This window comes from Phoenix dactylifera, chromosome 14 (assembly GCF_051530095.1).
Source record: "Phoenix dactylifera cultivar Ajwa chromosome 14, Ajwa_hap1_PhDact_Kaust_v1.1, whole genome shotgun sequence".
In the NCBI taxonomy this organism is placed as follows: Eukaryota; Viridiplantae; Streptophyta; class Magnoliopsida; order Arecales; family Arecaceae; genus Phoenix; species Phoenix dactylifera.
Genome location: NC_143203.1, coordinates 20,175,618 through 20,188,128, shown reverse-complemented (window position 1 = coordinate 20,188,128; position 12,511 = coordinate 20,175,618). Strand labels below are relative to the sequence as shown.

Below are 12,511 nucleotides of genomic sequence, written 5' to 3'. Positions count from 1 at the left end.
GAATCGCAGGGGTTTAGTATACGTATCTATGTGATATCTTATTCACGATCTTTCAAAGGAAACAGAGCAAAAAGGAAATATACACTGCACACGGTCAAAATTTTACAAGCTCGTCCTTTTTTTTTTTTTTTATATTTTTGCTAAAGCAAAAGGGGTAGGGGGGAGGAAGGGACAAGTCCACCCCCGCGTAGCAGCCCCACTAGGCCCCCGCCCCGCCAGGAAATGTTCGATGCGGGCAGAAGCTCGTCCATTTTCTCCGGCTGAAATATGACACGCAAAGAAAACCCAATAACCCAAATAAAAAAAGTAATAATAATAACGACAAGAAATACTCCACCCGGTCTACATATATCAGCAAAGCTGGGACAGACCTACGCCTCTTAAAACGGCATCCCTTTCTCGTGCTCTCTGTGATTACTGGCGGCAAGGAAGATGTGCGGAGGAGCGATCGTACCCGACTTCCTCGCTCCAAGCGGCGGCCGAGAGCTCATCCCGCCGGTTATCTGGCCGTCGGAATCATCCGATATCATCCCAGGTAACACCAAATTCCTCCGCCGCATCTCCATAACGTTTCCCGCGGTTCGTCTTATCAGTTCTTCTATGTTCTTTTAATTCTCTTTTTTGGTAAACTTTAAGGTGGCGACTGTGAGGGCGAGAAGACGGTGGAGAAGGGTTCGATGGCAGCGGCCGACGATGACGGTAAGGCCGGGGGGAGGCGCCGGGGGCCGCGGAAGAGCGCGTACCGGGGAATCCGGCTGCGGCCGTGGGGGAAGTGGGCGGCGGAGATAAGGGACCCGAGGAAGGGAGCGCGGGTGTGGCTGGGGACCTTCACCACCGCCGAGGAGGCCGCGCGAGCCTACGACGCCGCCGCCCGCGAGATCCGCGGCCCCAAGGCCCGGCTCAACTTCCCCGACTCCCCATCCTCCGCCGGCCCCGTCTTCCCGATCCCCAAGAAGCCCCGAGCTTCGGCGCCGAGGGGGAGCTCTGCGTCGTCGCTGTCGCCGTCGCCGGCGTCGTCGGGCTCCGTCTCATCGCCGATGCAGTCCGTGGTGTCGCTCGCGGGGTCCGGGGAAACCATGGCGGGATCGGTGGGCCGTATAATCTCGGGCTGTGCGGTGACGTGCGCCTCGTCTGATTCATGATAAGATTTCCTCGATGGACGGCTGTGATGTATCGTAGGCTCGTAGCTGTAGTGTTATAAACTGTAATCTCCTGCACTCTTTAAATGAAATAATATTTTATTTCCCCCTTTTTTCTTTTGAAAAAAAGGAGAAAATTCGAGTAGTTTGCCTCCACGTGCTAACGGAAGGGCCCGCACCAGTGTCAATCAATCATTCATACCTTCTCATAGAAAATCCATGCGAATGAAATATCGGCAGTACAATTGTCCACGTGGGCACTTTGGACGGCAGATCCGTCTCCGGCATAAATATTTCTCTGAGTACAAATTTTTTTAATAAAACGAACGGGGGTTTTCCAGTTTCTTGACTTGCGCGGGATGGCTTTCAAACCGACCGCCCAACCGTTTGCCGACAATGGTAAGATTTTTGTCGGATTCGGGTGAGTGGGAGTTTAAGTCGAATGGAAAGGACGAGGTACTGATGGGACTGAGAGCGTATCCACGAAGGGTTCGGGTTGTATCTTTCGCGCGAAAGAATGATTGCCCTTCTTTCGCGACGTCAACCGTTGGATCGCTCTATGCACAGCTATCAAAGCACTCCAGTCTCTTTCCTCAATCCGCTGCACAGATCTCCGAAGCGGATTTTGCGAAATCTAACGGTTGATGTCGCGAAGAAAATCTCGCGAAAGATCCAACCAGAACCCATCTTGGCAACATGGTAAACTGGGTGCTGACTTCCGGTGTGCGGATCTACGCAGGGTGTGCCCATCGTTTCCTCTTTTAGCCTTTTTTGGTGACACGTTAAGTTATAGGTCTGAACTCTATATGCTGCTTTCCTGCCATGCTTAGATCATTCAGATAAGTGATTATGATGTGCGGCAACTGATCACCATGGGCGTGAGTGAATCATACCATATTCTTATACGTGGCAGGCGTGCTTTGATCCATTATTTTAAATAAGGGTAATAAAGAGCTGTTATTGACATTATTGAAGTAATTATTTTTTATTGTTATCTGTTAGGATGAGTTGTTATGGCATAAATAATAACAGTTATTGTTACTTGTAACTTCCTCCAAATAAGACAATCTTTTTCAAAATTTTTATTTTTATCTAGAATTCTCTAATAATAATTGTAAGGTCCAAAAGATAATATTATTTTATCTATTAAAAAAAATTAGGAAGAAAATAGCACCATTATTTTTTCAATATTATCCAATATTTTGATCATAATGCTGCTATAATAGATGTTATTTGGACAATTATTTTATTATTCAAATTTGAGAATTTGCTTTTAATGATCAATGAGGGCTGTTATGACTGTTACAGTGGTTAACAGTAGTTTCACCATTTCTGTTATAATGGGATAATTGCTCTCTGAATTTATTTATTTTTTTAAATGGATATTATCAAGCAGTCCTAGAATAAATACGCCCATCCACATCCGTTGTCAAAATATTATGGAGCTGGCGAGGAACCCAAGATATTCTCGCAATGGACTCCGAATGATCATAAAGATGTTAAGCAATTCGATTCATTGTGCTATTGGCCAATACGTACAGAAAATTTTTTAGTGAAATGTTACAAGAAGATCTACCACTACATCAGGTTCTCTCTTTCATGGTCTCTCTAAAAACATGAGCAGCTTCAAAACAAGCCGAGATGGGATAAGCCTCTAAATGTCTCAAAGCAAAAGGTGAGAATTGTCCCTTTGATTTTTTACCGCATGATATATGTGAAATTACAGCTTTGGATTCTTCTTCCAAGATAAGATATATAATATTGGAAGCTTTCAGAAAGTGTAATTTTCTCGTACTGATTTTTCCAAAATAGAGTTAATAATAATATCACAGCTGCAATTAGTGAAATTATTTTAACATCACACCTGGCCAGACGCATGAGAAGTTAGTGTATCACACATATGGGCGTTATTGAATAGCTTAGTAATTCTCATGGACGAAATGTTTGAGTTGCAACATCTCAATGGACAAAATCTTGGGCATGCTAATGAATGGCAAAAGGGTCGATGTATGGGCATCCTAATGGATGACAAATGGGTTGTCGCACGACATTCAAGCACAAAAATCTAGCCATGAGCTGCCTTGGTCTTCTGTTCCTCCATGAAAGAAAGAACGCATCTTCATTTATTTTGGGAAAATGAGGATAGGTTCCCCTAGATCAAATGCAAATTCTAATTTAATTATTTTGGAAAAATAAATGGTGCAATCTCACTATCTAAGAGAACTCCATACCTTCCAAAGAGGAGAGGGATTCCAACAAGTAAAGTTTAATTCATCTATTGATATTTGCTTTGACAGATCATGCTGGTTTGTTAAAGTTCGATTGTAATCAATTCCTTGCTAGATCTCCATTTAATGCTCTGCATGGACTTGATACCTAATCCTTTTTAATCAAATGTGCATGTTATAAAAAGATACAAGTCAAATGGGACTGGTAGAATAAGCTATGGCTGAAAGAAGAGCTCTTGAGTTATCTATTCCTTTGGAATATTTTCAAGGAGATATTATTTAAATTACTTCTGATCTTGCGGTGGCTTCATTGATGAAAGTGGAATGAGGATTCCTGCATGTATGTGTTTATTTTTTTATTTGCTACGGATTAAAAAGATCTTGGACATTTAGATTTATACTAATTATGGAGTGAGAAGATCTTAGATATACGTATATAATATTAAGGAATCCAAATAATATCTTATAAACTAGTCTTTTTAGGTTAGACCTTGAGTCATGATATTAAAATTTGTTTATTTATTGAATGTTAAATAGGAATTGAAATTGAATTGTTAATGTGATAGATTTCATGCCACAAGTTCTTATGCCTAATATGTGGTTTAATTATCTTTTTCTTGCAAAAATATTTATTTTCAAGAGATCATGCTGGACCCTAGACAGAACAACTTTTCAATTATTTGACTCAACTATCTTCTTGCCTCATGGGATGAACAAATCAAACAACTATCTAGATTTGGCATGCTTTAATAGGACCGGCATGGGTTGGCAGTTTAGGTGTATCACAAGGAGTATTGTCCCCACACATAGAGCTTATTCCCTATGGACGTCTTTGTACTAAAGAGAGAAAAATAAAAATAAAAACATTCATAATTCTTCTATATACACAATCGAGCAAATTAATTGAGGGGGTTCTATAAATTTTTTTTCTGAACTACTATTTATAAATGTCATTTGTTGCCCAAGGTGACAAGCCAAGAGGGGGGGAGGGGTGAATTGGTTTTTCTTAATTTTCGATTCCTTAATTATGTTAATTGATGAGTGAGTGATTTAGTTAATATATATTAAGTGCAAATAGTGAAGTTAGAACAATACGCAATACAAATAACAAGAAGTATAGTGGTTCGGTGTTCTCCTATGCACCTACGTCCACTCCCCAAACGATTCCTTGGGAATTAACTATAATCCCGCGGATTAAAGTTGAATTTTTTTCGGGCTCACAATCCAAAAATCTTTACACTTGGTTTTCCGGGATCACCAAAAACCTATGTTGGTTTTACAGGCTCACCAACAAACCTTCACCGTTGGTTTTACGGGTTCACCAACAAATCTACACCGTTGGTTTTACGAGCTCACCAACAAACCTTACAAGATTGTTAAGAAGAAGAAGAAGGTTGAAACTCCTAGATGAGCAGATATAATAATTATAAGCTACAAAGAAGAGTTAAAATATAGTTATCGCTTTGATATGGCTCTTCTCTTCTTTGTCAAGGAATGCTTCACTCTTCAAGGGTTGGTGGAGCTCTTAATGCCTCTTTTAATCTGCTCAACCCTTCATTTTGACTCTTGAATGAAGCACCTTGATGAAGAATACTAGGGCATTGTCTTTCTTGAGTGAACTTTGATTTTCATGCCAAACGATAACTTGTTCTGATGAATAGTATCATTATAAATACTTTCCCATACATTTAGGTTACTCCCCATTGGTTAGATTTGAAAAACTATCCGTTACTAGCAGTTGGGAGGTCAAAAAGTACTTCCGCAGAACTAGCTGTTATGCTTCTGCCCGTGCTGGAGTCGACCCAAACTTTTCTGGGGTCGACTCAAACCACTGTTCGTCATACTTGGGGTCGACTCAATTTCCACGGGGGTCGACCCAACTTTCACTAGGGTCGACTCCTGCTACAGCGGGGTCGACCCTCTCAGGAATCACAGAACCTTGTATTTCAGCTGTTTTTCACTGGGGTTGACTCAACTCTTTTTGGGGTCGACTCAAGCTACAGTGGGGTCGACTCAAGTTCCATTGGGGTCGACCCTCTCAGGAATTCCAGAGACACAGTTTTGAACGACATAGCCTTGGGGTCGACTCATGTTCAGTTGGGGTCGACTCCATTGGGGTCGACTCAAGCATTTCTTGGGTCGGCTCCACCTGGGGTCGGCTCAAGGAAAGTTGGGGTCGGCCCTCTCAGTAAATTCCAGATACTTATTTTCTTAAGGCTTGAAGCTGGGGTCGACTCAAGCATACTTGGGGTCGACTCCACTACTGTTCATCCGAGCCATTTTCGCAGAGGTATACCTGATGGTTTCATGATGTGCCAGGGTCGACTCATTCCACACTTTGCTGCATCTTAAGGTTAGACTCATCCATACAGTCAATGAAATATATTTCAAGCAATTTTGGACGTATGCCATGGTAGTGCTACATACTCTTAACAATGAAAATTACTATTTTGCCCTTAAGAGAATGTTTCACTTGAAACTTTGCTGAATTAGAATTTGGAATTCACTATCCCTTTTCTATTACAAATTTTATCTCATTATTAATCATTGAAAGACATCTTGATCTCATTCTTCTAATGTATCGAGAGTGTCGAACTCAGTAATGATGTATCATATTAACTTGTAGTATTTAATTAGATATTTCCTCAATGGTTGCGTTAATCATCAAAATAATACTATCATCCTCATCATTTAATAAAATTATAAATATCACTGTACATTTATATGGAACTAATGTGAAGACAACTTATGAATATTTTAGAGTTAATAAGAAAACAATTATCTTCATGGTATCTGATCAATATAGTAAGATTTTTCTATTTTGTGAGAAAGAACAATGTTATTAAAGCATCATATCAGAATCTCATATCTCAATTTTCTTAGTTTCTTAGTGATTTTCTGATGGATCACTTTTATTTCTTCTCAAAAATAAGTTCAAGTATTATATGAGTGGTTGTTATCAAATTCACCAATTATATATTTTCTGGCTTGTCTTTTCATGTGAGTGATTGCAATCTGTATGAGAATGGGCTTCCGCATAGGCCTCAGTAGAGGCCTACCAAAAATCTTAAAAATGGTTGGCCCAAGCTATTAGAATCAGGCCAACTAGGTCTAACTTGGTCCAAAGTCAGCAGGCCCAGCTGGCTTTAACTCAAATTTTGAAAAAAAAAGAAGAAAAGATTGAAATAGAGGATGCAATCGCAATCCTCTGCTTCCTCCCCTCTTCTGTTGAGCCGATAAGCCACAGTAAACGTAGTTGTTGTAGACTCTATGGGGTTGTTGACCGTCGTTGGTTGTTGGATTGTGCACAACCGCCGTTAGGATCTATGGATGGAAGCAACGACCGTTAAGTTTATCCCTCCCAAACCTCCTATAAATTCCTCCTCTTTCCTCTTCTTAATCCACCATCTGGCTTCCTTTCTTCTTCTTCGTTGTCTCCAATGGCCAGCATGCCACCTCGATCAACCACAGCTGCCCAAAACACCTTTCCTCCTCTCTTTAGATCTCGGTTGCTTGCCTCCTCTATTTCGAGCGCCATTTCCTCTCTTTTAGCCAAGACTGCCGAAAATCGCCACTGTCGGCCGAAATCCACCGCCGGCCAAAATCCACTGCCTCCACCCCTCGCTGGTGAATTCTCCACCCTTATCACCATCTTTGGTCGTGAGGGTTGCTACCAAGGCAGTTAGGGGCGTTGCCCTTTTTCTTACTCTCTCTTTTTTGGCCGAGCACGACTGTTCCCTTTGGTCGTCGCCGCTTGCTTTCCGCCGCCACCACCACCTCTGGTTCCACCCGTCGGATCTTGACCACGACAGCCACCATGAACTACCCTCTCATCCTTTCCCGATCACCAAGAAAAGAAGAAAAAGGAAGAAAGAGAGGAAAGAGAAGGAAGAAGAAAGGAAGGAGGAGAGAGAGAAAACCTATCTCTCTCTTCCTCTCTCTTCTCTCTCTAATCTCCCTATTAAGAGAGGTCCCATCCTTGGTTTGTCCTTTCTCTCTCTATTTGATTTGTAGATCCTAGACTGATTTACCTAGTCAAGACTTGAAGCCTGCTCAAGTCCATTTTGGATTGCTTAAAGCTTTTTAATATGTATTTAGATTTCTAAATAATGAATAGCAAGTAATTTATTCTTCTTAAACGATTTTGATAGGTGCAGCAGATTTTTCCAACTAAACATTGTGATTTTTGGGCGAACAGAAGTAAGTGATCTAGCACAAACCTTACTAATTTTTGGATTATTGGTTAATTTAATATATATGGAATATAAAAATATAAACTATATTGATATGATTGGCTTTGCAACGGGATTAAGTATACGATTGTTTTTGCTATTCATATTTTTATAGCATTGTCTCATAGATGAATGATTTCCAAAATTATAAAAAAGTGTAATTTCCTATGAAGGTGATACATATAGGTCTAATTATGAATTATGAATTTTTATAAACATAGTGGATTTATGGAAAATAATTTCATAATAGTTTTATTATCAAAGATTTTTAGTATTTTATTCATGTATGATTGAAGAAAATATATTTTACGAAAATATGAAATGTTTTATAAGCTCTTAGATTGCTATGACCACTTCCAAAAATGGAAGCCAATCAACACTTTGGAGCTAGCATCCAATGAAAACGACCCTCTGCCAATGGATTAAAATTGGTAACAAATACAAACTATGATATCTTATCGATTACGAAAATGGCCCTATCATGGATTATAGGGATCGTAACGTAAAAAATCTACGAGCACTATTTTAATTAAAGTATGGATAAATGACAAATATTTGATAATTATGAATATTTTAAGTTGCACTTTCATCTTTACGAACTTGTATGATTTATGCATAAATGATTGGTTTGCTAGAGCACTGCTTATTATTATGATTATGAAATATGTTATTTTGCAGTATAAATTTACTTTCCAAATGACGCATTGAATCATGTAAAGAAATTTATGCTTGATCCAGTAAGGTAGTACATGGTTATTTACTAAGCTGCAAATCTCTTTTTTTTAGATAATTAAGGTTGTTAGGAGCAAAAAAAGAATAAATGAATGAAGAATGAAGGATGAAGGAATAAAGCTCGAAGCATTGATGCAAGTTATCAATAAATGCAACTACGACTATAAAGTTTTGGTTATGTAGTATTGAATATACAAATATTAGATTTAGATGCTCTGTACCTGCTTCTCTTTGATTAACAAATGAAATTGGGCTAAATTTATTATTCTATAAATTTTTATGAAGAATTTTTTTATTGTGGGCATTACCTAAGGTAGCATGGCTATGTCATGCTCCGATTTTGGGGCATGACATAGGCTGAGTCCGACTCATGGATAGCTTGTAACAATACCAAAGAGCTTTGTTGGAAATTGAATATGCGAGTATGGTGCACAAAGAAATATTAATAGGAAAACTTTTTTTTGGAGGAGTTTTACCATCTTTTCCTCTCCCTCAATTTTTCATTCTTTTGATTATTCTGTACATCAAAAAAAAAATTTAAATTACAAAAACATCCCGAGATTAGAAATAAATTATACTTACACCACATAGTTGTAAAAAAATCTATCTATATATCCTTGAGGTTTATTTTTATCCAGCACTTTAACCTATAAGTTAACAAAATATTTATCAAATCACTAATCTTAAATAGGATCCAAATACCACATCAGAAAAAACTACAAAAATGATCAAAAAAAATTTAAGTAATATAGCAACCACATAAGGATATAAGAAAATATATGTATTCTTTTGTCTACTTACAGGTTCAACCTTTTATATGAAGTAAACCTTCAATTTTATAAATTATTAGATATAAGTGGCATAAATATAAATTACTGGAATGTGTTTGTAATTTACTAAAAAACAATCAGCACACTAACTACCACCATACAGATAAAGAAGAATATTTTTTTTTTTAAAGTCTCTCATGTTGTCCCTACGAGGGTCTTATCCACTTAGGAGTAGTACCGGCAGTTTTGGGCCCATCTAACGATATGGCTAAGTCAAATGACTTGGACATCTTCTTTCAAGAACCAAGCTTCCTAGAAAGCGATCAGCAAATCTTCCTCCTTTATTCTCATGGACTTATGGTTAATTTAGATTATGGTTAGTCAGGTCCCAGTCAATGAAATGTCCTGCGAGTTGGCAAAAATGTTGTCCAATCGCTACCATTTGGCCCCATGGTTTTGACTCTTGGTGTTTGACCTATCCATTCCAAGATTCCATGCAGCATGTTCAAGTCCAAAAATCCAGTCATTCTCCATCGAATCTAAGGTGATTCATGCCGTTTGTAGAACCTAGGCATCTCCATTGTGAATGAAACTTGGCTGTAGGGGCTGAACCTATTTAGGCCATGGGGCAGACCTTATCAAAAATATTAGATAATCCTTGGCTTGGATCCTAATAATCCATTGGAATGTCTACCTACCGAGTTAGAGCACGTTGGAAACCAGTTGCTGATTTTGGTTTATAAGATTTGGCTACTCGATTACCACTGCATGCATGCATGGATTGGCCTAATAAAAAAAACCCTCGATATTCTTTGGCTAGTCTCTGCCCATTAGCATCCCTATCTTCTCCATTTTTTTTCTTTTTTTTTGGCAGCTTAGTGACTCAGACACCAAAGATACCTGAATGATAGAGTGAAGTTGTATATTTTATTTTATAATGTCTTACAATTGTAGCTAAGGCTTACTCCGTTCGAAATAAGTAAACTAATTGGTAAACAGAAATAAAATAAGAAAGATAGCTTGTGTAACTCTCATGAACTTCGTATTCCCTGATGGCCTAGATTCAAATTAGTCTCGTGGGATTGGGCCAACAAGCCAATAGTTTGAACCTAGGCTCTAAGACTTGACTAGACTATTTATGTCATAAAGTTGGGTCAGCATGAAGATTGCTTGAGTAATGAAAATGAACACTCAATTGAGGATTAGAATATTGTAAAGATTTGAATACGGACACAAAAAGTAACAATAAATTAATGTTGATGCTAAACTAGTAAAATCATAAGTAGGAAAATATCATGCCACCTATATACATACATATAAACATATATATATATATATATATATATATATATAGGATCTTAACATCAAGATCCTAAACACATCTTTGCCTATTTGTTAGCCAAGAAATGTTTTATTGACAAAAAATAGGCAAAGATGTGTATAAATGTATGTGTCTCTCTCTCTCTGTGTATAAGTTGTTTTTTTTAATATAAAAAAAAGAACAGTAAAATTGAATACTTCCTTGCTATGGAAGGAAGCATTAACATTGATTTTTCATGCAACTTACTGATCTCCTTGGGATGTCATTTCCTTATTCTGCATTTTCTGGAAACATAAGAATGTCAATCCCTCCATTTCTTTATTTTAATCTATGTCAAAATCTTTGTAAAGTAGAAGTAAAAAACAAAAGATCACATAAACAAAGGTAAATGGTTACAAGATTCTAGTGCAAAATGAATGTAGCATTGGTTACTCTCGCTATATCTCTCACATGAAATGGAAAGAGGACACTTCAAGGGAATTATATCCATATCCAAATTTTTAGAAAACACTCTTTAAATCTTAGAACTTTGCAACTCCTCCAAATGGAGGAATGCGACTGCTGATCAATCATCCAATTTTAAAATGAATTTATCTTTACATGGCCATATTAGGATCCTTCATGTGTGCTAATTAATGTTCTTGCTCCATGCATGATAGAACTATTATCGTGCCACAGTATGCTACTTAGAGTGTTTAAATAGATGATAAAAAACTTATGTAGTGACATTATGGTAATGGATTATTTCTGCATCAAATTTTGGCATAAACAAAATGTACAGCTGATTAAAAGTGTAAGATCTAATTTTTTAACAAGTCCAATATTGGATTAAAGCAATCAATGCCAAGTTACAACCACGTCTATATATGCTTTATAGCTGTCTAACCACCTTCACCTAACATGCATTATTGTCAAAGCAATACCAATTAAACAATACTTTCTTTACTTTGAAGGCCTCCACAATTATTTGAATTATTTTCTTCTAGTGATAGAAGAATTCTTCTCCTTGACATTACACTGGTCATGCATAAATATTTGCGTATAACTGTACGGTCTCATAGATTTGGTCTAATTAGCGCACACATAGAGAGCTAGTATTGGGTCAAGAAGTAGAATAAACCTCGGGCCGATCAGTGAAAGCTAGCCGCCCTTCTCCTTGCCGTCACAAACCCACGGCAGCTACGTAATACCACGTGTTCTTGTACCTCGGAGAAAGTTGTCATATCTACTGCACGAAGAAATTATATAGTCCACCATATGATGGTGCACCATATCAATCACCGAGATAAGTGCTTGATAAATGAGGCTCACTGTCTGTTATTGGCATGGTGCACCGCCATATAGTGCTTATGATGTGGGGGTATAATTTCTCTTCTCAGGCATTATCCTATAGAAAATAATGCCTTAAGAACCTCCTAGCAACACCAATTACAACGTTTGTGAGGGTCTCCAACAATGTCCATATCATATATATATATATATATATATATATACACACACACACGCGCACATATTTATGAATATGGACATTTATAAATTATAAATAGCAGTCCTTGCTCAACAAGTTTATTATTTATTAAATATAGCATTACTAAGTCTTCATGTGACCCTGCCAAATTTGAATTTGTTTTTTTTTTTTTTTTTTTTGCTAAAACAGGTGATTCATATTAGACGGGTACGAATACACCCAGAAGCGTCTGCAAACAAAATGTCCCGGAAAGCACCGGGTAAGTCATCCTCACCAACCCATAGGGTATCTCCCGAGTGGCGAGCCACATATGCCGCCACCCAGTCCGCGGCCCCATTGGCCTCCCGATATATATGCATAGCCCGAAAGGTGATCCCCTCCCCTACTATCGACCCTATATTACGAAGCAGAGGATGCACCCCTCCTCCGTCCCTGTGAGGGCCCTGCTGGGCCCATCTGATGACCGTGGACGAGTCGCCCTCCAGAAGGATAGCGCTCGCCCGAAGCACACGCCGCGCATGTCGCAATCCCAGCCAAGCCGCTCGCAGCTCAGTCCCTGGTACCGAAGTATCAAAGATCTGACACCCCCCTGCTGCCACCATGGTAGAGCTCGGCCCTCTG

At 38.6% G+C, this 12,511-nt stretch overlaps 1 pseudogene; it reads left to right on the top strand.

Moving 5' to 3' along the window:
* Positions 1-432: 432 nt before the first annotated feature.
* Positions 433-1,142, top strand: LOC103721682 (ethylene-responsive transcription factor ERF071 pseudogene; annotated as a pseudogene).
* Positions 1,143-12,511: the final 11,369 nt, after the last annotated feature.